We start from the raw sequence: 22,756 nt of genomic DNA on the forward strand, positions 1-22,756 counted from the left end.
ACTCTTTGCGAGCAGCTGCTAGGCTTGCTCAACAATGTGGGTAAAAAAGTTGGGTCTTCAGCCATGTCGGCTAACCAGGAAAAACATGCCGGAGTCTGCGACCTGCAAACCACTGTTCGATGAGCGCTACAGAGCACACAGTGACAGTGTGGGTGACTGTCAATAAATCGTCCAAAAGTGCATCTTGTCAGTCTTGTATCTTTGTCATGAGTGCCTGTACTGACAACTCATGGGTGGAACAGTCTGAGGCATTTGTTCACAGCGAGCTGCTAGAGAGCAGCGTGGAGACCACTGTTAGCTGTGGCGCTGAGTGCGCAGCATCCAGGTTAAATTGTGACACTTGTTACCACTGAGTATTTCTTTCATTCCACACTGCATTCGAATTGGTTACTTAAAGCCATCGCTCCCAGCTGCATACATAGTTATTAAGCTGAAGCCAAGTCGATGGGAAAACTATGTACATTGTCATACAGCCTGCTCATGAAACAGTCTGCAGAGTATGTTGACATCCAGCCCGAACTCAGCGTGAGGTCAGTCAGCTGTGGCAAAGCGTGAGACGTCCACAGCAACCTGTGATAGAAACATCTGTATCAACCTTCGACCATGGTTCATGGGAAAGCCCAGACATGTATCTCACTCTTCTCAAGGTATAAAGATGAAGGTTTTTACCTCAGTGTGAAAGCTATTTAATTTAATTTGTATGTTTATAATTCATAGGTATATTTTATCTAATACTTAAAATTTTCATCATCTCCAAAACAGTTAAATTCTGTTTATTTTTCAACAGCATCTGTCATTTTATAGCTTTGGCTATTTATGTATTTTGCTAATGTTACTGAGACCTTAATTGAGATCATAATATTGTTCTTAATCTTAAGTGTTCAAATCTGTCCAGTTTCCAAATGCTCTATTTTTTTTTCATTTGTATGCTTAATATTCATAACCATACTTGAGACCATAATGTTGTTCTTAATCTTTAGAAAGGTTTTCAACTGTTCTATTCTTCTAGTGTTTCAAGTTATTGAAATGTTACATAATTAAATGTTTTCACTGACAATCAGTAGAGTGCATACCTCCGTCGAGGCCCAACAATCTCATTAAATTCAGTCAAGCCTAATCCAATATCAAGAAAATATACTGCAATTGTCAGATCAGGATCTTTATTCCAGCCACTTAATTAAACCGGCCTGATTTTTTATAACAAGATGCATACATGATTACCTGAGAAATTAATGAACATGTCGAAAAAACATCTCACAATGTTAAAGAGAAAGTAAAAAAAAAAAAATCATGGATCTGTCCCTTTATCCAGATCCACACCAGAAGCACCAAATGTACATGGGCAAAAACATTAACTCCTTGGCAAAGGTAATAAAAATATCAATGTCCAATTCCAGGAGAATAAAGATACACCCTCCCACCAAAGGGTCAGCATGCTCTATGTTCAGTATAACATATTACTGGCTAAAAGTGTTCCTGCAGAGAGGTCAACAGATCTTCAGCAACTACCTTCGACAAGCAATTTCTAATCACAGTGACACCTTTGACATTAACTAGGTTCAAACTCATACCACAAATTGTAAGGCCTGTCAAAGATCGAACTGTCCTGCTATCTGAGATGAACATTAAATATGAGAAAACAAAGACACACACACACAAAAAAAGAGGCCGTGATCCTCTTTGAACCCGTCTGACTCTGCAAAAGCAAGGGTGTTGTGGTGTGGTCCGCTAACACAGCCATCAAACACAGACGCTGAGGAGCCGTGCTGTGGAGAGCAGTGAAGCAGGTCCTTGATGTTTTTACAGAGAGAACATTAGAGGGGCTGTGAAATACACTGCCCTTTCCCTTCTCCTTCAACCTCTGCTTCCTTCATCCTCCCCCATCCTCCCACTCCCCCTCTCTGCTCTCAGAGTTCACTGTGTACTGAGCACCCCGCAACACCTTTCATCACGGCCGGACCAGTTACTCCTAAAACCAAAACCAGAAGGTATCTTCTCAAATGACAAAGACTGAAGAGACTACATTCAGCTCATATTAGAATAAAAGCAGCTGTTTAATTAACAGATGAGCCAGAAGAAATAACTGCAGAACTCGACAATAACCAGCTCACCTGATTTTTGAACCAGCCACACTCTAAACTCTTAACACATGATGCATCATTGTCAAAATAAATATGCATGATTGCAGTTTTGGTTTGGTTCTGGCTCCTGTTTTATTTTGTCAAATCTATTTGTGTTACTTTTCCACTTCCTGCCTTTGTCTTTTTTATGCACCATTTTTTCCTGCTCCCTTTTCCTCCTTTCCTGTGTCCCTAATGGGACTGCATTCCTGTTTATTTAACTGCAGTTTGTTCCCTCGTCCTCAGCTGTTCCTCCTTTGCTTCCTATGGCTTCCTGGTTTTTTAACAACAAACAAACTACAAACAAAAGTCATTACGCCATAACAATGTTATGTGTTGAAAATGTGTTGAATTAAACATGTATGTAAAGCTGTGATCTTATGCTCTCACTGAAGGAACATAGTGCAGAATCAAGTGATGGGAGGCAGAGACAGAGACACCATTCACCCTGTTACAAGACACTAAACTATCAAAATGATTTTGAAGCTGTTATGTCATAGGTAAAATAAACCCTACACAATGTTATCTTAATAAAGCTCACCTTGTTTTTCAACCTGCCGCCTGCATATCTTGTGTTTGGGTCCTTCTTGACAAACTTTTGACACCCATACTACCATTTCCCAACACTGCAATGACACTCTACATGTAAGGCGTATTCAGTTGGTGGCCTGCTTCTTTGCTAGGATAGACTGATGAAAATATTTTGCCCATCTACACTTCCTGATTTTAAAATCTGGCTTGTGTTGTATGTGTTCAAACTCACCTAAGAATGACACATAACAAAACACGAGCTGCGAGCTGCACAGAGGCACAAGGACAATTTCACACTATTACCAATTAGTAGTGTGTAAACACCTGTGTGCCAACACACACCATTGAATATGCACACTTTAGATTCCAACTCACCATGGCAGTTTCTGTAAAGCATCAAAGTGGCAGACAGGCATAAAAAGGATCCCCCTCATTAGACCAATTGAGAAAACGAGACAATTTAAACATCAGAGGGAAAGAATTCAGCCTGAATGTGAAGAGCAGACTATTAACTCTTGTCCTTGTTGGACCCCTCTGGAGGGAAAAAATGGTGAGCAGAATTTTAAAAACGCAAAGTGATTTAGTGGAACAGAAAAAGCTCCAACTGAAGCTGAGCATCTACGCCGACTCACAGGGATTTATTGTGACAACCTTGGGCTATTCATTTCGGGGTTTTTTTCCCTCCAGACCAACCAGTCTCTATGGACGACCTTCTTTATTACTCACAGCTAACAGAGGCCCCAGATGTTACTGCCATTGAACTGAAGTAGAAAGAGCAACATTCAACCATAGCAGCTGGCGAGGACGCTTTTCTTATGCCGTCAGTAGGAGCAGCTGAAAACAGCAAACCCTTCTGCAACTATGCCACAATTTTAGAAAGAGAAACCATCTGGACATTGGCTGATATCGTTGCTGCTGATTGCAGAACCCGTAGTGCCTGCCAGAGGTCGCTGCCACACCGCTTAGTCTACCGTCATTACTGCAGCTGAAGCTGCTGAGCCTGATGATGATCAAAGTGTTTCACCTGACCTCAGAACATTTAAGGAACACTGAGTTTTTGGAGCAAAGGACCCTTAGAGGCCTCGCTGCTGCTTAGTGCTGACGGAATGCTTCGTCCTGCACAGCGTGACCCAGAATGAAAAGCAGCAGCCAGCTTTCACACTCATTGCTGGCTGACACCTGGTGGTGCCTGTTTTACATGGATAGCCATGATCCAGGGTGTTTCCTTATTCATGCTAGTACCCCTCATTCAGCCTTGGGATGGCAGCATGACAAGTGGTTGGCAGCTTATGTGATTTCCCTCTCAAGCCTCCACAGTTTAAGTGTGAATCTGTTCTCAGTTACCAGACAAATGGGAGCAACCTCTGTAATGTGATGCTATGCAAATCATCAGTCCTGCAACACATTCTGCAGAATGCAGTATAATACACTTCATATTGAAGTTGTTTTAGTCGATTGAGGTCAATGATATGCATTTGTGGAGTTAACATACTACAATGAGGTGTTTGTAATGTTTTTAATTTACATCGCTGATGACATGATATCAAGTGTTACCCTGTCAAACTGATGTTCCCAATAGTCTATTTGGTATCATTGAGTAAGTAAGTAAGTATGTTATAAGTGAACCAGTGTCGAAGTGCTTTAAACCTGCATTCTTTCTAAAAGCTGACAGGGGTTAAAAAGAAGTCTGACTGTATATAAGCTTATGAGAAATCAACCCCACTTCTCACTTAAATTATGACGTCAGTAAAATGTTTCCTAATGCCTGTATGGCTTCAATCACTAGTTTCAAGTCTTAGTCAATACAGCATGATGTTTTTTTGTAGTTTATGGTCCCAATTGGAGTGCAATAGATGATAACGCTTTAGTGTGTGGCTCATGGATTTCAGCCCTATTCATTCCAATGAAAGCTGCATAGCGTTGCACAAAGCCAAAACGGTTCCCATGAATAAAGATACCTGGATCTTCTGTGTTATGGGGACCAAAGCGTGTGCACACTTCCAGTTATGCGGCTCTTCTAGACTTTACTGAATGACTCAAATTATGATATTGTAATGGGTCACTTTGCAGAGGCCGCAGTGCACAAAACAAAGTATCGACCGTTTTACAGGCTCTTCTTTCACATTTCACTCTGGGAAAAAGTCTTTCTGGGCCCCAGTGCATCATGTGACATTGTAATTACATGGTTTAGCCACTACAAACATTGGCTTCAAAGCCTGGTGCTCTTCTTGAGGGCTACATTGATGACATACTACTACAAAGGGTTTCCGGTCAGATTCAATAGGGACATCCTCCCAAGCTCCACCCTCATGTCCAAATAGGGACTCCTGTGGCTCAGAAAACAAAATGGCAAAGGGCTAACTGACAAAACGGTTGTCAACATGAGCAACATCATGGTGGGTTAACACTTGCTTGGTATTTTCCCCTTTGATACCCATTATAAATGGGCTTTTTGTGACTTGCTATGGAATACAACAAACGCAACTCTTGTGAGAGGAAGAGGAAGACATGAACCAATCATTGGCAGTTGTTGATCTATACTAGTTAATCAGGTATGTTTTTTTTAACCAGAGGCTGTCTTGGCTGAACTCCAGGGCCAGAGCTGTATGTGAAGTAAAACACACAAATCGGCTGCTGCTCGGCTGAATCAAAACGCTTTCTATCCAGCAGCTTTCTCTCTGTGTTGCTGATGTGGGGTTTCAAACAAACCTGAGAATCTGTCTATGCAAGAACAACACAGCTCAGAGCTCAACTCATAAGAAGAGACTGCACTGTATATAAGACAGATATTCAAATACGAGCTGTCAAACAGTGCACCCTTACTTTAACAGTTGTGCCATGAGGAAATACCAGACTACAATATTATTTTACGCAAGAATAAACATTTAAAACTGCAAAATTTGGCACATACATTAGCTCGCTGAAATATAAGCAATGCAGAGCAGCTGTTGTTGTCTTACAAATTGCGCAGCACAAATGACTGCTGGCACTCACTGTTCTTGCTGACCACATATTGTGAGAAAAATTCTGGCTGCTTTTTTATGTGGGACTGCAGCCATTATGGTCCAAAAATGATCTATGCCTATAACCAATTATTGGTTCCGGCAACACCGGAGGTCATGCGGGTTAGGTCTAAAATTGAAGGCGAAGGTCTTGTGTATGAGTGTGAGTGTGCCTGTGTGTGCGCATAGGGGGATATTTCCTGTGGTCACCCACCCCAAGGTTTGGAGATAGGGAGACAGGAAGTGTAGCCATACCAGAGCAGCAAGTCAGCCCTGAACAATGTGTAATTAGATTTAAATTTTTTGATTTAAAGTGTGTGTTTCCTGTAAGTTCTATTGTCTATTTTATCTACAACAACCCGGAGCAAACTGGGAAATTTCCGCAGCTACACACAATAGGACACCAAGGCTGTGGGACTGGCCACATTCTATATCATTCCTTATTGTGTCTTCATTTCCTGAATTGGCTGACTTCAGCCTTATTCAGAAGCGCATCCATTCTTGATTCTCACTAACTTTGTGCTGACCCAACGGGGAAAAGCATCGCCCCAGAGAAATCTCTTGCGAACAAACAATCACTTAACAATGATTGCAGTTTGAAAGGGTAAAGACAGAATTAGGCCGTCCCGGGGATGGAAGTAAAAAGCCAAGCAGGGTGGAACATGATTTCTTACCGGCTCAGATGTGGTTGGAAACAGATGCAGTGGGCTCACCGGCTCGCCTGTGACAGCCTGTCAAACAGAGGAAGGAAAACAGGGAGTGAGAACAACTCTCCAGATGAAATCAACGGCTAATTGTACAAATTCACAGACTGATGATGGCATACACGGCTAAAAAGCGGGCTGTTAAAATGTAGATGTTGGGAGATTTGACAGCGCTATGTGACTGTTCTATGCATCTGCGTGAACTTGTGGAGTAGTAAAAGCTTTTTAGCACATGAGCAGCCCTGACGCCAAAACAACTGTCAGTGGTTGAGACATGGATATTTCCTTCCCATTAAAGATGTGTCATTAAAACAATAACACTCAGGCTTCATACACACAGCCTGAGGACTACAGCAGTCTCCTTCCTCCATTAGTACTGACTGCAACGTTAGCATCTGGACAAATCTTTGTGATTAGAGATGACAGCGTGCACAGGGAAATCATAGTCCACACCACAGCAGTTTGCCAAGCAGCCCAATGATGCTATTTCTGACCACTACTAGATAACCAAGAGTCACAAGATCAAATAGTTCAACTGCCTGAAGATCACAGTCACAGACAGTCACAGTGCTATTTAAGGCACGCCAGGATGAGTAAGTCAAGTTTTATTTCAGACATGAGGGTCATCATGTCTTCACCTTTTTGAGGCGTGACTTCCCAAACAAATTAGACACACACCAAACCCCAAGTACTGGGTCTTTAATCTCACAACATGAAAATTATATCACAGGTACATACAATGTAGTGTAAAATATAACCCCAAGACTAAAATACATCGCTTTATTTTTACCCCACAACCACCTGGCGACCCCTGGACATTAAATTGTGACCCCCAGGCTGAGGTGACATATAATGAGCTGACAGGATGTTCTGCTTGTGAATCACTGTCCGTCTGGAAGGGAAATGACTAGAATCTGTCCTTTGAGCTCACACTAAATGACAGGCTCTTTGCTTCTCTTCTGGAACTCTACACCACTGTCGGCCCATCCAAAGTTGAAGCCAGAGCCGGTGGCCTCTGAAGCTGCCGAGCGTGTCTGCAAACCTGCCGGGTCTCCAATTGTCATGCTCATTGAATTTCTGGTCAGGCAGGCAGGGCCACCACAAAGCCAGGGTAGGGGCTCCACTTAACCTTTTACTGTCTCGTTCCACTGGTAAGATAGACGACTGGAAAGAATTATGGGAGGGACGAAAATAAAATAATGAGGAAGAATGGAGCAGAGGGGGTAAGTATATGAAGGAACAGCCACGCTAAAATAAAGGCAAAGACAGGGGAAAAGTGAAAAAAAGGAGAAAAGGTTTGCTCTTTTACTCACTCTTCCCGTCTCTTTTGCCAAATCCAATGTCAACACATCATTAATTTTAATATTCTGCTGTGGCGTAAAACCTAAAAGCTCCAAGTAATACGGCCAGGAACTGACATTTCCTTTCTACTTTCCCACTTTTCCTCAAATGGTAACACTTTTATTTTTCTTTCTCTCACATAACAAATGGATAATTGCACACTTAGCCTGCATTTGTTTCTGGAGCCAGTACTTAGCAGACCTGAAAACAACATCTAATCTAAAATCTGTTCGCTGATTCATTAGCAGCTGCGGAGCAAAGATCGATCCAAGATCTGAATTACAGCTCGTGACTCTACAATACACAGCACCATGCTGATATTTTCCCTTTTCAAAGTCACTCTTGCTGGAGAATAAATGCACTTCGTTTGATATCTGACATTGAGGATTGAAGTAACAAAGGAGATCATGTCTGAAGTCAGACATCTGAAGCAGCTACTTCAGATTATGACAAGAAAAAAGAGAAAGATCTACCCCGAGGCCATGTATTGTAATTGTTCTCTTGATTTGGCTACCACATTGAAATGTGAGATGTGTTAACAATGACCCTGACAGTTTTTCTAATGAGCTGAAGAACATTTCAACTCAAGGTTCACTGCAAGCCCTGTCGAAGCTTGCTCTAATCTGCAAAATATCAGAAGAAGAGCCTTAGCAACCTGGATATCAACGCCTGACTGTCAGCTTCACCTAATCATCGCCTAATATTTCACAGAACATTAGATTTAACAGTTTGGGATCTTCGGAGTCGCATTGATTTCATAATACCAACAACACTCTGGTGGATCCCTTGGCTCGCAGTATAAATGGGTACAGTTGGCAGGTCTGCAGGGTATCCCCTTGAGGTTTCAACTGCTTGGATAAAGGCAGGAGCGTGAGAAGCTCCTTCAGTATATTCTTAGTACTGCCTTTTCCCCTCTCGCCCTTCCACTCTCCCTCCTCCAGGCTCCCACTCATTGTTAGACTTTGCACATCAATCTTTTATTTTTCAATTTGCTGTGATACTGGAATCTGTTGGCAAGATTGCACAACACTTAGGCTGCATAAAGAACTACAGCTGAATATTACTACATTGTTTCTTTCTGTCCAAACATACCCACATACAGATGTATGAAAGGAAGGAACACTTCAAAATAAAATGATTCTTTTGTGTAACAAGGGTTTATTATGCAACCATAGTTATACATCTTGATAACTTTAAGGTTAAAATCTATGTTCTACTTATTGTATCAGTTCTGTTAAAGTATTTATGTATACACATAACAGAGCTAAAACAGTGAGTCAAAATGTATCTAAATAGTGACTATTTCAATCATCTATTTATCATTTAAATCATTTCCAAAGCACAAACACTGAACCACTTCTGATCCCAGCCTCTCAAATGTGAGTATGTGCTGCATATATCAGTCTCAACTGAATATTTGAGTCTGGACAAAACATGTTGACTTCAAGCTAGGGTTGGTAAGTTATAGCATTTGTTGATGTATTTGGAGAAAAAAAACTCTAATCCCAACAGCAATCAGTAAATCAATCACTCTGACAAATCAAAATTTAAAAATCCAAGGTCTCTAATCATCCAATCATCCAATTATTTCACTCTGCCCTCACAAAAGACTACAGAAAGTCAGAAATGAGGTAGATGTGCTGCCAAATTGATAGCACAAAGCAAACAGTCACTGAGCAAAAGATCAAGTGAGCAGCAGCTGGCAGTGATGGGCCGATGTTTAGCTGCTAATCAAGCACAACAAAGCACACAGTCCTAGAGCTCAGTACAAGGCACACTGTGGCAGTAACACACTCCTTCAGTGGCTAATGTTAGCATTTAGCAGACACTTAACTTTTGCATTGGGTAATCTTTTTTGACTGAGTTATGTTCATGAAGGCTATTTCGCTTGTGTACACAATAGTTATCTCAACATTTAACAGAGTTGTTTATGTATGTATGAATCTAAAAAGGTAAGAGCATGTTGAACGTAGCAAATTAGCTGTTTGTACATCACCATGCTGGCCAGCAAGAGCGACAAGGACGTGTAGTCAGGCACTATGTGTTCATGTGTTTTTCAGTTGGACACTTTGAAAGTTTAGCTTGCAAATAATTTCACATTGTGACTATTTTCTCAGTAAAAAAAATATTGTTAGCTTCAGTCTTAACGCATGCATTGATCAATGAAATGTTAAAAAGAAATCTCCTCAGTATCTAACAGTAACCATGGGAAAATTCAGTGGCCCCTACTTTTAACCACTATTGCCTTTCCCCATTCAGCGGTATAAAAGTATATATAATTAGAGTAAATCTTGTCAAGGTCTTTCATTGTTTAATGCGGTCATGTGGTCACAACAGACCCGTGGAAGAGCCTCCTGTTTTCCTTCTTGACTTTCTTTCTTTCCCCCCGCTTAACCACTGTTCTGCAGCACTGTGTTTATTTGCCATACTATCTGCATCTGAGCCTCCCTGAATCCCTGTGTGCCCCCTGGCCTGCCTACCCATCCTAGGTTATTAGGACTGAAATTTTACCCTGAGAAAGTACCGCAGTGCGGCCAGACTGAGCCAGACAGCTCTGTAGCCTCAGGAGGAGTGCACGTTCCAAACAGGAAGACTGAATCAGGCGAGATAAAACTCTATTTATATTCTCCCAGGCAGGCATCCTAATCAGACTGTCGAAATGTGATCACACCAAGAGCTACTGTACAGCGTATGTGATGTCAGCCATAAATGTAAAGTGTGAAAGAGCTATTTCGGAAAGAGTTGTCATAATGCAACACTATCAATCGCAGAGTGTGTGTTGTACAAGATAAAGAGCTTTAAGGGAAGCACCAAACATTGATTTACATTCAAGCAGCAGTGACAGATGTTTTTTTTCCCCCCCAAGTAGCCAAGGCTTCCATTTTAATGGCAGGCAGTCATAGCCGTGAGGAGGAGTATGGACGTACACACACACACACACACAGCTTTGGACACACACCAACACAAATGCAGTGGTGATCAATCACTGAAAGGCTTTGGCAGCTTTGAGCACAAACACGAGCAGCATACAACTCACATCAATTACTGGCAACTTTCTTTCCATAAATAATTGATCTTGAAGCTGAGAGTGCGACCGCAGAAATAAAGATTGCTATCTTTAGTAACTTCACTTGCATCACAGAACATGTTGGTCAGTTGGATCACATGCTGCAGGGGTTTTGCTTGGCTAATACAGACATGGGTGTGTCAGGATAGGGAGAAAGAAAAGATGAGGTCACAGCAGTTCAACAGGAAATACCTAATTGATACTCGAAGCAACTCATTTCTCTGTTAGAAACAACGGTTCTGTCAGCCTCAAGGCAGACCGACCTCACAGTGATGGAGATGCTGGTTGTTCCATCTGACCTAACTGTAATAATCGTCCGTGACACTGGTGTATCACTCAGGACTGGCCTGCTGTGACACTACAGTGTTTCCAACAAAGCCTTCAGGATCAGGCTGTTGTTCAACAGAGTGCAGGCGGAGTATAGAGAGACCATTGACACAGCTGTTACTGATCAACACACCTCCTGAAGCAATCACTGGCCAGTCTAGATATCAGCACAGTAACTTACCATCAATCTAAAAACCCCTCCGTTGTAAAGCAAATGGGGACAAGAACAACACACGTTTACACGTTTAGAAACACGCAAGGAAAAATACATGTCCGCATTATTTCTAATTTTTATCCAAATAAGTGTCCAAAAAGTGAGTAATTACCTATGGCATGGAGGTTGTGTTTTTGCCCGTGTTCGTTCATCGATAAGTTGCTTGGTTGGTTCTTTTTTGAGCAGGATCACACAAAAACTCCTAAACCGATTTCCACACAACTTGGATCTCAGCCCAGAATAGACCCCATTAACTTTTGGTCTCAGAGTCTTTCTCACTTTCCTTAGCATTGCGAGATGTGTTTATCAGGGAATGATGTATGGATCTTAATGAAAAAAACGCTGATTTATTCAGGTGTATTCATGGTGTGTGTGAGGGAGTACAGTTTTGAAGAAATATGTTGATTGAAATGTGTTTGTTTTGATTTGGATTAGGTTGACTGCCATTCTCGTTAAAATGACAGAAACATTCACAGACACAACAATGTAATATTATGAGTGATGTTTTCCCTGCTTTTTATTGGGTTATGCTTTCTCAATGCGTTGTGTTGTGCAAACAAAGCGCTTTGTGACTCAATGATCTCATGACCCACCAACCTGGAATTTGTTTGAAGCATTTCAAACTCATGGATTTAATTTCTGGTGACTTTTGAAGATCATTAGTTGCTCAAACTCACCACATATGCACTTGGATTGCCTCGGTTTCGAAATGTTCCCACAGACTAACAGTCTCGTGACAGCACCAGTAATGCTCGGAGCTCTCTATCTGTACAGTGCTGGTTTTATTTACTGACTGAAGATTTCCTACAGCTGCAGCTTCACATTAAAACCATTTTACTGTTCAAACACAAGTACAGTTCAACCAATACTACATTTTTGAGGCTGATGCAGATATTGGGAAGTTCAAAAAATTAGAGATCGATATAACTGCCAGAAACTGATACTGATGTTTAAATAACAACCTGTATACTTTACATTGCACTATTTGCCTTGTACTTTTTACCCTATTTATGTTGTGTGTATACTCGGATGCTGCTAGAATTTCATAGTACACTTGTGCAATGACAATAAAAGGATTCTGATTCTGATATGGTGATGTCATGTGATGTAGTAGTCACTGAATCAGAGACAGGCACTGCTGATGAGGACTTTGTCTCTGAGGAACTCCACACTGTTAAAGATAATCTTGATTTGTTTGTTTCTTTGCAAAGACTCAGTGACTTCAATGCAGGGGCCTCTGAAACATTTTATAGGATTGGATTTTATAGGACTCACTTATATGGATACACACAGACCTATAGATCACATATGTATTAATTCACTGAGCATGTAATGCAGTCAGATGACATTACAGGAGCATTTAACATAAAGCCTATTTAGTAAATGGGAACATGCATGCACACAGTGATGAGAACTATTGATTAACCAGGACATTAACAGTTACCCTGAGTCAAGAGGGGCCGAGTCATGTGTCAAGTCAGACTTAATGAAATATTATGGCACACTGATTACCCATGAGGGACAGGGAGGATCTTAAAAGCTCTCACTAATGAGCCTGTTTCTCAGCGTTACACGTCGACCACATCCTTCAGTCAGCCCTACAACAGGGTTGTGAGGCTCTAACAGCAGCCTGAATCTACCACAAATCCAATCATCAGAACAAGCTTCAGTCAGCAGTGGAAACTGGGTCCGACAAGGGAACAATTGTGCTAAACCTGGATATGATTCAGCACATTTGTGTCGTTCATGACACCACGTGTTTCCATTGTTGTTTACAGGAGTTATCACAGTTTCAGTGTGAAACAGAAGTTAGCAAAAACATCTGTAAACATTATACATCCTCTTACACGAACAGTACTCTGCCTTGCCGAAGATAGAGGAGCCTTTAAGCACCAGGAATGGGCATTCGTTTGTCATTTCTTGGGAAGGATCAGCGTGTGTTCTATACTTAATTAGCATGGAAGCTCTATGAGTCATGGAGGGAAATATCAAGAGGAGATTCTTAAGTGTGAAAGTCAACTGGCTGAAAGAAAACTAATTACTGCACACACTCCTGCTAATGTTATCTCTCCTCAGGCTTCACGGTCATAAAGGAAATCAAATATCTCTGATATACAATTAAACAGGCCTGCCTGCCATGGAGCCAATTTCATGCTTACAGACAAAGCCCTACTTATAAAACCTGGAGAGCAGCAGTCAGTCTGGATTCTTCAGAGTGCTATAGTATGTTAGGGTGTGTACAATTAACCCCTCTTGGGAAAAAACAAACACAGTGCAAAAAGAAAAAGATGTTAAACCCATTTTATGCTCATTTTCAAGTTCACACTTGGGTTTAGGGTGTCTAATAGAAAGTGTTTACAAGCTTTAATGACAAAAAAAAATGACTACAGCACCTATATTTAGGAACCTAGTCTACTCTGATTGGTCAGCTCTCACAGGACTGAGCAGGGACCACCCACTATGTCTTTGCATCAGCTCTGCTGGTTTTTTTGCAACCACAGCCATCAGGGTTGGGCTATAGGTTCTTGGTATCTCGTACTTCAGTCTCTCTTTAAAATCAATTTAGACTGTACAATGTACGAGCACTGATTGAACAGTATGTATATGCCATGAAAAGGAAACTTCAGTGCATAGCATAGCATCACACTGAAAAATGGACGAAAATTTGCATGAACACCCGTGATTACTGCAAAGTCATTTGACTTGAAATGAAAGCTGATTGTGTCCTTTCCTACTGAGGACCAATGTCAGATGTTCCTAGGCGTTAGTGGGTTTTTTTGAGTGAAAGGGGTTATAAAGTATTCCTCCAAGTGCTGCACTGACACTTAACTCCTGACCACTCTCTGTCCAGACCTTTCACAAAGCTCAGGTAGAAACCAGTGTCACCCTGCGCGACCTGCCGTGGCTTCTCCCTGAAAGTGACATTACGTATTTGACAGTCTCGCCCAAACTTCATCAAGTGTCTTCACACCCACAATAAGTACATTCACCAAGTTCACTGGTGTCCCATTTGTAGCCCCAATCGTGAACCTGAAAACTGCTTTCTCAGTGAGTGAAGTATAAGCCAGCCCATTCAGGGTGTATTCCTGGGGTCCATCTAATTTGCATGTTAAACCGGCTCTCTCAAAATATGTGAATGCAGGTGTCAAACAAGCTCAGAGCAGGGGGCAGAGAGGTCCCGTGTTACCGCCCTCCAGTGGTGTTCGGAGAGAATGTAAAGAAAGAAGGAGGGAAGAGGTTCGCGGGTCAAGCAGACTGCATCATTTCAACGAGTGCCAAGACGTTTGTGGGCCAGGTTTGGGAGAACAAGAACCGCCTGTGTGCATCACACGCCTGCCAGTAAAACCTGTGTCTTAGAGGCATGAGTAACTCTAGCCTTGCAAATCCCGCGAGGGCATTTTTCACGGATTTATACAGTACATACTGGAACCAAATGTTCAGATTACCATCACATATCATAGAAAAAGCAGGAAATCCTCACAAGTTTGGTATGTTTTCTTGACAACTGCTTCAACATTTTTCTGTCCATCAATCGAGTATTTCAGCTGTAGTTCAATGTGTTGAGTCAATAAGGGATTGAGGAATTTCCTTCAAATAGAAGCCCAATTCAAATGCTATGTTATTATGCAAATAAGTGGAAATCACTGTTTAACTGAGTTAATCGAATCGGCATGGGAATTAAGTACAATCTTAATTTCCCCTGAAATCTGTACCACTTAACATACTCTTTTCTAGGAACATTCCTCAGAAAGTTACAGCTCCATATCAGGGAATTTAACAGAAACTCTTGGGACTTATAAAATAAATGTCACCTATAGTTCTGCGCAGAAATAAATGGCATTGTAAATGACACAAAAGACATAAAGTCGTAACGGGTGTAGTCTTACGCTTACCTTCACGACAGTTAAATCTATCTCATCTCAACGTCCGTTCACACAGCAGTACCATGATGCTTGTTTTCATCCCCTTTAACAGAACCAGACAGTAATGCCATCACATGTCTCAATCTATACTATGTTTCATTTGCTGAAATGAAGGCTTCGGCTTGCTGTGGCCGAGCTGCATTTTTCACAGCACTCTGGCATGTCACAGCAGGACGTGCACAGGTGTAATTAATAACCTTAACGATGCCTTCCACATCCCAGATACACGTCCTGCTCGCTGGGATGCTTAAATGGAGTGGAGCCATGATCACTGTTATCAAATCCACCTGTTCTTCACCTACTACAATTCAAAATGGCTTCCAAAACAAATCCATGTTATATTCAGCAATATCAAACTTGACTGTTGTCTGGTAACATGACACTTTCTCCCAAGCCAACGTCTGTAGCCTGGCATGGCACCATTGCTCACTCTTGCTTGGTTAACTGCTAGCTAGGTCACTAACCCTAGGCCCCTGTTCTAATCCACCATGTGGGATCCCAAACATTGCTACTAGCTAAATAACAACTGGAATATTGAAATCAAAATCTTAACATGTGATTGTAATCCTTGGTACCTTCCGAAATGCTGTGAATTGGGACCTCTGGAGAATTAAAGCTAAGCAGCAGCTTCTCCTGCAGACCCATCACTTCACTAGCTAATTAGTAGCTAGTTCTGCATTTTAAAAGGGATGACTGCCTGTCACTGTAGATGTTAGGCTACTTTGACAAACTCAAAAGAAGCAACAACAAGAAGCCTAACTAAAAAACTAGTTTTTTAGTTTTATAGTAATTAGTATTGTAAAAATGTACTGCATGCAGCTGAGCGTATTTTAAATCAACCCTAACTTGAAGCTGTACCTGGAAGCCCAAGTAACTACAAATGCACTGCAGCATCCCGCCCCTCTTACTTAGGGAGAGTAAAATTGATATCTCTTGAACTACGGCCGACTTTATTGAAATGATGTTGCATCTTTTTCCACTACTGAGGCTTAGCGGCAGTGACTGTGACCTCCATTTTCAGCAAAGAGGATGCAAATTTTTCCTCAAGTACAGCTCTGAAAAAAATCTGCACTTGAATGTTCTTGTCGTACTGAGGGAGAGAGCTGTATTGTTTGCTGAGCCAACCATTTACAACCATCCTGGGTAACTGAGTATCTTATGAAGATGTTCTAAATGTCCTTGGCAAAAAGGCAAAAGGCTCAAGTAGACTTCAGCAGGTAGTGTAGGCAGTCATTTCCATTCCCCTTAACACAGCACCATGCCGAGAGCTTGTCTAGTGTGAGCATTCAAGGTGCAATTTGCCGGGCTGTATCTGTTTTTTGTATCCGGTATCCCTGCATGCTTGGCTGAAGAATCTCATTTTGCGACGACAATGTGGAGAAAGCGCCAGTTACTCAACACAATGCTCTGGTTCATTGCCCTCAATCAAAAAGCTTCACTACTCCCCAAAATGGCACTCATTCTGAGACTTGAATGCATTCCTGCAAATAACAGTAAATGACAGCATCCACTTCTCAATTTTGAACAGCCAGAAATACAAAAAGTAGGCTGTAAGCAATTGAAAGGCAGGAATGTATATGCAAATGCTGGATGACATTTGGCATTCCTATTAGGTGAGGCGTGAAACCACTGAGGACATTTGAGGGGTGAGGTTTCCGTGCCAGAGGTTTTAGGCTTATATCTGGTTGAAAAAGTTCAGTTTGGGGTTTTTGAGGACTGCGGCTACATTCAGTTAAATGGCAGCTGGAGGGAGGATCTAGTCTGTTAAGTCTTAATTTACAAAAACAATGATAACCATTCAATGACATAGAAAGATTCATTTCTTTTCAAAGTCTAGTTCCTCTCACTGGGCTCAGACTGTTTCAAGAACATTTTATAACTCATGATCGACACTCTAAACCCAGTCACACATACCAGAATAATTAAACCTAAATCAACATTCTGTTAGGAGATACGCAAATTAAGCTGTAGGGCTGAAGTGCATCCTTTTATTGTCCAAGAATTTTCAGGCCAAGACCTAGAAAATCCCCAAACTGCCTGTTTTGCCTATTATGCAGTTAGTGGACCACAGCAAAAATACTTCTCTCCTCTTAAATAAACATGAAATGCTTTCAGAAGCTTTTTTTTGTAAATACACATAACACAGCAGGAAATTGGGAATACCATTGTAACTGTCTTGAAATAACAGGACGTAGATAAAAAATAAACTCTTGTTAATCTTGAGGAATTGTATTCATTCCCTAATGTTTTTTTTGTTTTGTTTTTTCATCATGTGTCAAAACATGTCAACCATAATGACAAGGTGAAAATATCACACCTATCAAACATCCACACGGAGCCCCACTTTTTGACATTAAAAGGTTTAACTGTCACCTACTCCTAGGAGCGTCATACTTGTCAAACTGTGTGTATCTCTGAGGTGAGAAGCTACAGGATGTGTAAGCATTGCTAAAGAATATGCTTGCAGCTGTCCGCTTGGTATATAAACAGACCCCCAGATTCTTTCATTTTAAGACTTGAATTCTCTGTTTCCTGCTTGCGACCTCTTTATGTCTCTTAAACAAACAAGATTTCACACAGACGCCTTAAGGACACATGACCTCTATAGGGGGCATTTAAGGACATCCATTTTCAGCTGAGTAAGTCAGCCATGCTAGTGTCACTGTTAGCAATGTGTGACAAAATACATACACTCCAGTCAGACAGCAGACACACAGTTGCTACTGCTGTAGTGGTGTTATTTTAGATCACACTACGTTGCTCGGCATGACCCACCCTACTTGCTGTCTCTGATTGGCTACATCCCCCCCATTAAGAAATAAGCATGTGCAACTCTCACCAAAGACTGAACAGAGCAATCCAATAATAGCTTATAAGTACAAAACACAAACCTGATGTTGATGGATTATCTTTGGAATTTAGTAAAATTTAAGAGAAATCAACATTCTGACCTGATGGTGGCTGAGACAAAAAGCCAGGAGGACCACAGAATTCGTCAGTTTGGCATCATTGACCATTTTCACACAGCGGCCATTTTCCTCTGACATCGTGCTCAGGGTGGGAAGCTCAACTGTGGCACTGCTGTTTTCCAGATTGCAAGCCGTACAAAGATAACAAATCTAACAAATCATTATCATTTCACTACTTCAGATCGGCAACTGGAAAGACAATGGATGGTGGAAGTCTGGAGAGACATGGGGCCATTTTTCAAGGCAAAACAGCATATTTGATGTCCCGTTAGCATCTGTTAGACAGCAGCTTTCAAGCATTCAACCACTCCCTAACTGACATTGCTTTTGGCTAATGGGTTATCAAATATGTAGTTTTAACTCAAAATATAGCCAGAGAGCCCACCATATTTTCACTGTCCAGTAGCTTTTCACTTGCTACTCAACTGATAAGTGATGAAATATTTACAATTTGTCTGATTCCCTACATTTTTCAGATTTGCGACCCACAACACAACAGCAGAACATGATCCAAGCAAGCACGCTTCCCATCCTGAGCATGATTTTACAGCGAAATGGCTAATGTGTGAATAGGGTCAATGGATACCGTACCAAATGTCATAGTCTCTATTCAGTAAATCTGCTAGTATTCAAAACAATATATGTCCTATTGAGAGGGTATGACAAAGCCCTTTTGACATCAGAGCTGGAGACCCTTGACGAATAAATTATTGCACTTGTCAAAGGCAGTCGATCGACAAAGAGTTGCGAAAGCATGTATGATTTTGACACACGTTCAGCTTGCCATCTTTAAATTTACTGTATCATTATAACGGATCATTAGGCAGAACAGTGAGCAGCTTTCCTCAAAATTCAGTGTGTTGGCGGGTTAATATAGATAACTAAAAGTGTTTGTACCACAACCTTGAATTCAGAGCAGGCATTTACCAAAGAAATTCACCTCAGTGCTCATGTCAAATCCTGTGTTTGTTGCATAACTGCAAAGTCTGTTAAAGGTTCGTGCATGGAGATGGGCTTGTTGGGCATTATTAAAATTATTAAAAATTGTGGTATATTCATTTTTTAGTAACCTGAAGTACCTAATTTATGGTCTTAAATCATTGAAGTTTCCTTTTTTCCTTCATATATGCTGTATAAATGAAATGGACGTATCATCACCTATTTATGACCTTTCCCCTAAATTAGGATTTGCCAGACTTTAATGAAGAGCCAGGGTTAGAAACAGTATGTCAACAATAAGGTGCCCAGTAAGCATCCAAAGCAGAGAGGACCATGTTAAAAAGAGTTTCCATGATTAGGGCTCAATCATAGAGGCAGAAGGCTCTGTAGTGACTCACAAAGGTGCTTTTGATTACAGCATTGGCTTGAGGCAGGAGGAGAGCTGGCTGTGCCTCGCCAATGAGGTTCCCTTGTGTACAATTAATCAGAACAGGATCAAAGCCGGTAACAAATTACTCTTTCGGGCTCTTTTTTTATTTATTTATTTATCTTTTTTTTTTTTTTAACAAATTATATCAACAAGCATTTTGGAGACCAGACAAGACAGGACAGGAGGGGGCTGCCCCTGAAGCTGTGCCAACAAAAGGTGGCAGAATAGGAAACGGACAATTGATTTCTTTTCCCCCCTTCTCTGTTTTATTTTCCGTCAGAGAACATTTAAGCTGTTGCAGCTCAGAGTGCTTCTCAAAGTGAAATCCAAAGATGGTGCACTGCCAACAACAAACAGGCTGACTGGCTGGATATTGGGGTCAGTTACTGATGGTGCATTATGTAGTTGTGGGGATGAAAGTTTAATCAGAAGTCAGAAGATCTTCACTGACTCTCTTCATTTTCTTGACTGAATAAACCAAATGAACAAACGGACCTTCAAGGACAACACAGTTTCATTCTGTTTTACTTGATTTATATGTGGCAGTCCCTGCTACCTTTCTAGCTGTTTGAGTTTGTATTATTACCTCATTAATATTGTAAATATACACATTCTGAGTTAAAAAATCCTCCACAAAACTACATAGTGCCCCTTCAAGCAGGATGAATGCAACATCCTTAAAAAAAAAAAAAAAAAAAAGGTTGGGTGGTTTTAATTTTTCCTGGAAGAGTAAATTGTACACACTCTGCATTTTTGTGCCTAGCCATGACTGTGAATGGACTGACGTGGGAGGTGCAGGGAAAGGTGGGGCAGCAATCTTGCTTTCAAGGATTACTGGTTTCCCTGTTGGCAGTCGATGGGTGGCCACACAGGTAGGTCTCTCATCTGCAGCCTCTGCTTTGATAGGCATAGTTTGAGCATTTATTTAGTCTTTTCAGACATGTAGCCCTTCCTTATATACAAATCTAAAAAGGGAAAAAAAACATGTAACAATTTACATCAATGTCTGTAATTTTGTGCCCACCACAGCGGCACAGTATTTCACATAGCATGTTGCAAATAGCCCAACAGCAAGACATCAGAACACAAACAGTCCTGCGAGTGATCGTCAGGATATTTGAAAGCTCTCCCTCTGCTTCAGAACAGCCCCTCGCAGATCCTCATGTCTCCCACAGCCACCAGACCACAATAAGGGCAAGCTGAATGTGCCTGTTGTCGTTGTGCATCATTACATGCAAACATCATTCAATAAAAAGGATCACTGCACACATGCAATCTCATGGATGTGCATTAGCACCTTGCATCTCCACTCAGAAAATAATTCCCATTGTGAATTTCCATTAAAGAACAGTCGTGTTGTATACCGGAGAGAACTGCCTTGAAAGAGGATAAGAGGAGCAGATCTGAGTAGCTGTGATTGATGCCAGCCTCTGTCACACCACAAAACGGTGTAATCCTTGCAAAACAAACTCTTCTAGGTGCAGAATAAAATAAAAAAAAATGAATCAATAAAATGCCAACCCTACTCCTAAAAACTGAGAAACACAAATTGCGGCACGAGTCTCATGTAAAAATATACCCGACCATCAAAAAGTGCAATATGTAAGTAAGTACTGGCCACCTGTTTCCACAAACTGCTGCCAACTATAGCTGCCGCTGGCTAGTTAGCAAGTTAATCGTGCAGCTAGCAGTTCGGATTATGATCTCAGACAAGCCCCCATGAAGAGCGCCAGGCTTTGAAGCTAGTTTTCGCAGTGGCTAAACTGTGTAATTGCATCGCCATGTGAAACACTGGGGCCCTGAAAGACTTTTTCCCATAAGCATATATTGGGAAAGAAGCATCTGTAGAATGCTGAATATTTTTTTTTTCAATCCCTGCAAATTAACCTTCATTTTGTCTGATCTTAGATGAGTCTAAAAGAGCCGCACAGTTAAATAATTGTATCGTTAAACAAGTTAACCGGGCACTAAGGCTCTATGGGCAACACATCGTGGAAGATCTCAGGATTTTTCTTACCCGGGAGATTTTCTTTTTTTTGGCACCACTGAGCAGCTTTCATAGGAATGAATCGGGCTCCGCCTCAGAAACTGTATCCTGGTGTCATTAAACGTCCATGGGCTCAACACACCATGGATATGTTTGTGCTTTCACTGCTAGCACAGGAGCTTTGGACCAGGTCTGGGGTAGCTGGTTAGCATGCCAAACACGCTAAAGCAAACAAGCTTCTATGCTGACAGATGAGGTGTCCTCAGGTCAGATGTTACAGGCTGCAGGACTCATTGTTTCCTCAGTACGCCTTCAATTTGTTTTGAAGCTAAAACGCTGAGCTGGAGACTGCATTAAAGACACTAAATCGCATGTATTGGATGTGTTTTTATTCCCCCTCCTGTAAAACAAACCTGTGATGACGGGTTAATTAAAGTTACATTGACAAAACAATACTGGAGTCTAATCAAATGTATTCTCAATGCAAAAGACTCTGACTTGTTCACGGCTGAGACTTTTGTGCTTTGTTCTTTCTCCCAGAGCACGACTGAATAATCTGCCAAATCTTTTTACAGCACAGTAATACAGTTAAATTGCTCAATTCTGAGACATTACAGCCTTTTCATGTACAGTATTTCTCAGATATTCAGTGATCAAAGTCCTCTTTATAGTCACTGGAGCCATCTCTTACATATTATGGTGAAAATGGTCTGTAGCGAGTAATGAGATCCACCCAGCTACAGACACAGACATTAAGAGTATTACTTCTAACAGGCCACACGAGTCAAATACAGTATGAGGCCAGTGAAACGGAAATCCTTTTCCAAATTTAAAGTAACTAATGACATATTAAATCCGAGCTGTCCATCAAATATAACACATGGCTACAGTAATGTGAGTCAGGAAAGTCTACCGTTTAGCTCTCAGCTCTGACAGTTGCCTCGACTTACAGCACTTGTTTTAGCGGAAAATGATTCATGGACACATTTACGGCAGTTCCTGTGATTCAACAAGATGAAAATGTCATTAATTACAACCAGTTGCTCACTGTCTCCTCTACTTAAGAGAATCATCCAGTCCTGCAAAAACCTAAAAGAAAACGAGCTGGAGTTGTAATTTGAGCTCCACCGTTGCTCGGTGTTTGTATAAATATGTTGGTAGCGAAGGGAAATGTGTTTTTTGCCCCAAGCCACTAATACTGA

General features: G+C 41.2%; 1 protein-coding gene across 7 annotated transcripts in view; it reads right to left on the bottom strand.

Moving 5' to 3' along the window:
- tspan9a (tetraspanin 9a) overlaps window positions 1-22,756 on the bottom strand; it is a 189,207-nt gene that overhangs the window by 161,504 nt on the left and 4,947 nt on the right. For 6 of the 7 annotated variants that reach the window (XR_005076611.1, XR_005076612.1, XR_005076609.1 and 3 more), the window contains exon 2: window positions 6,328-6,384. The gene's annotated coding sequence lies outside the window, so the exon portion shown is untranslated. Of the gene's footprint in view, window positions 1-6,327; window positions 6,385-15,199; window positions 15,371-22,756 lie in introns of those variants that run through there. The other variant, XM_037107939.1, reaches the window with a different exon arrangement.

The sequence above is a fragment of the Acanthopagrus latus genome, chromosome 8 (assembly GCF_904848185.1).
Source record: "Acanthopagrus latus isolate v.2019 chromosome 8, fAcaLat1.1, whole genome shotgun sequence".
Classification (NCBI taxonomy): Eukaryota; Metazoa; Chordata; class Actinopteri; order Spariformes; family Sparidae; genus Acanthopagrus; species Acanthopagrus latus.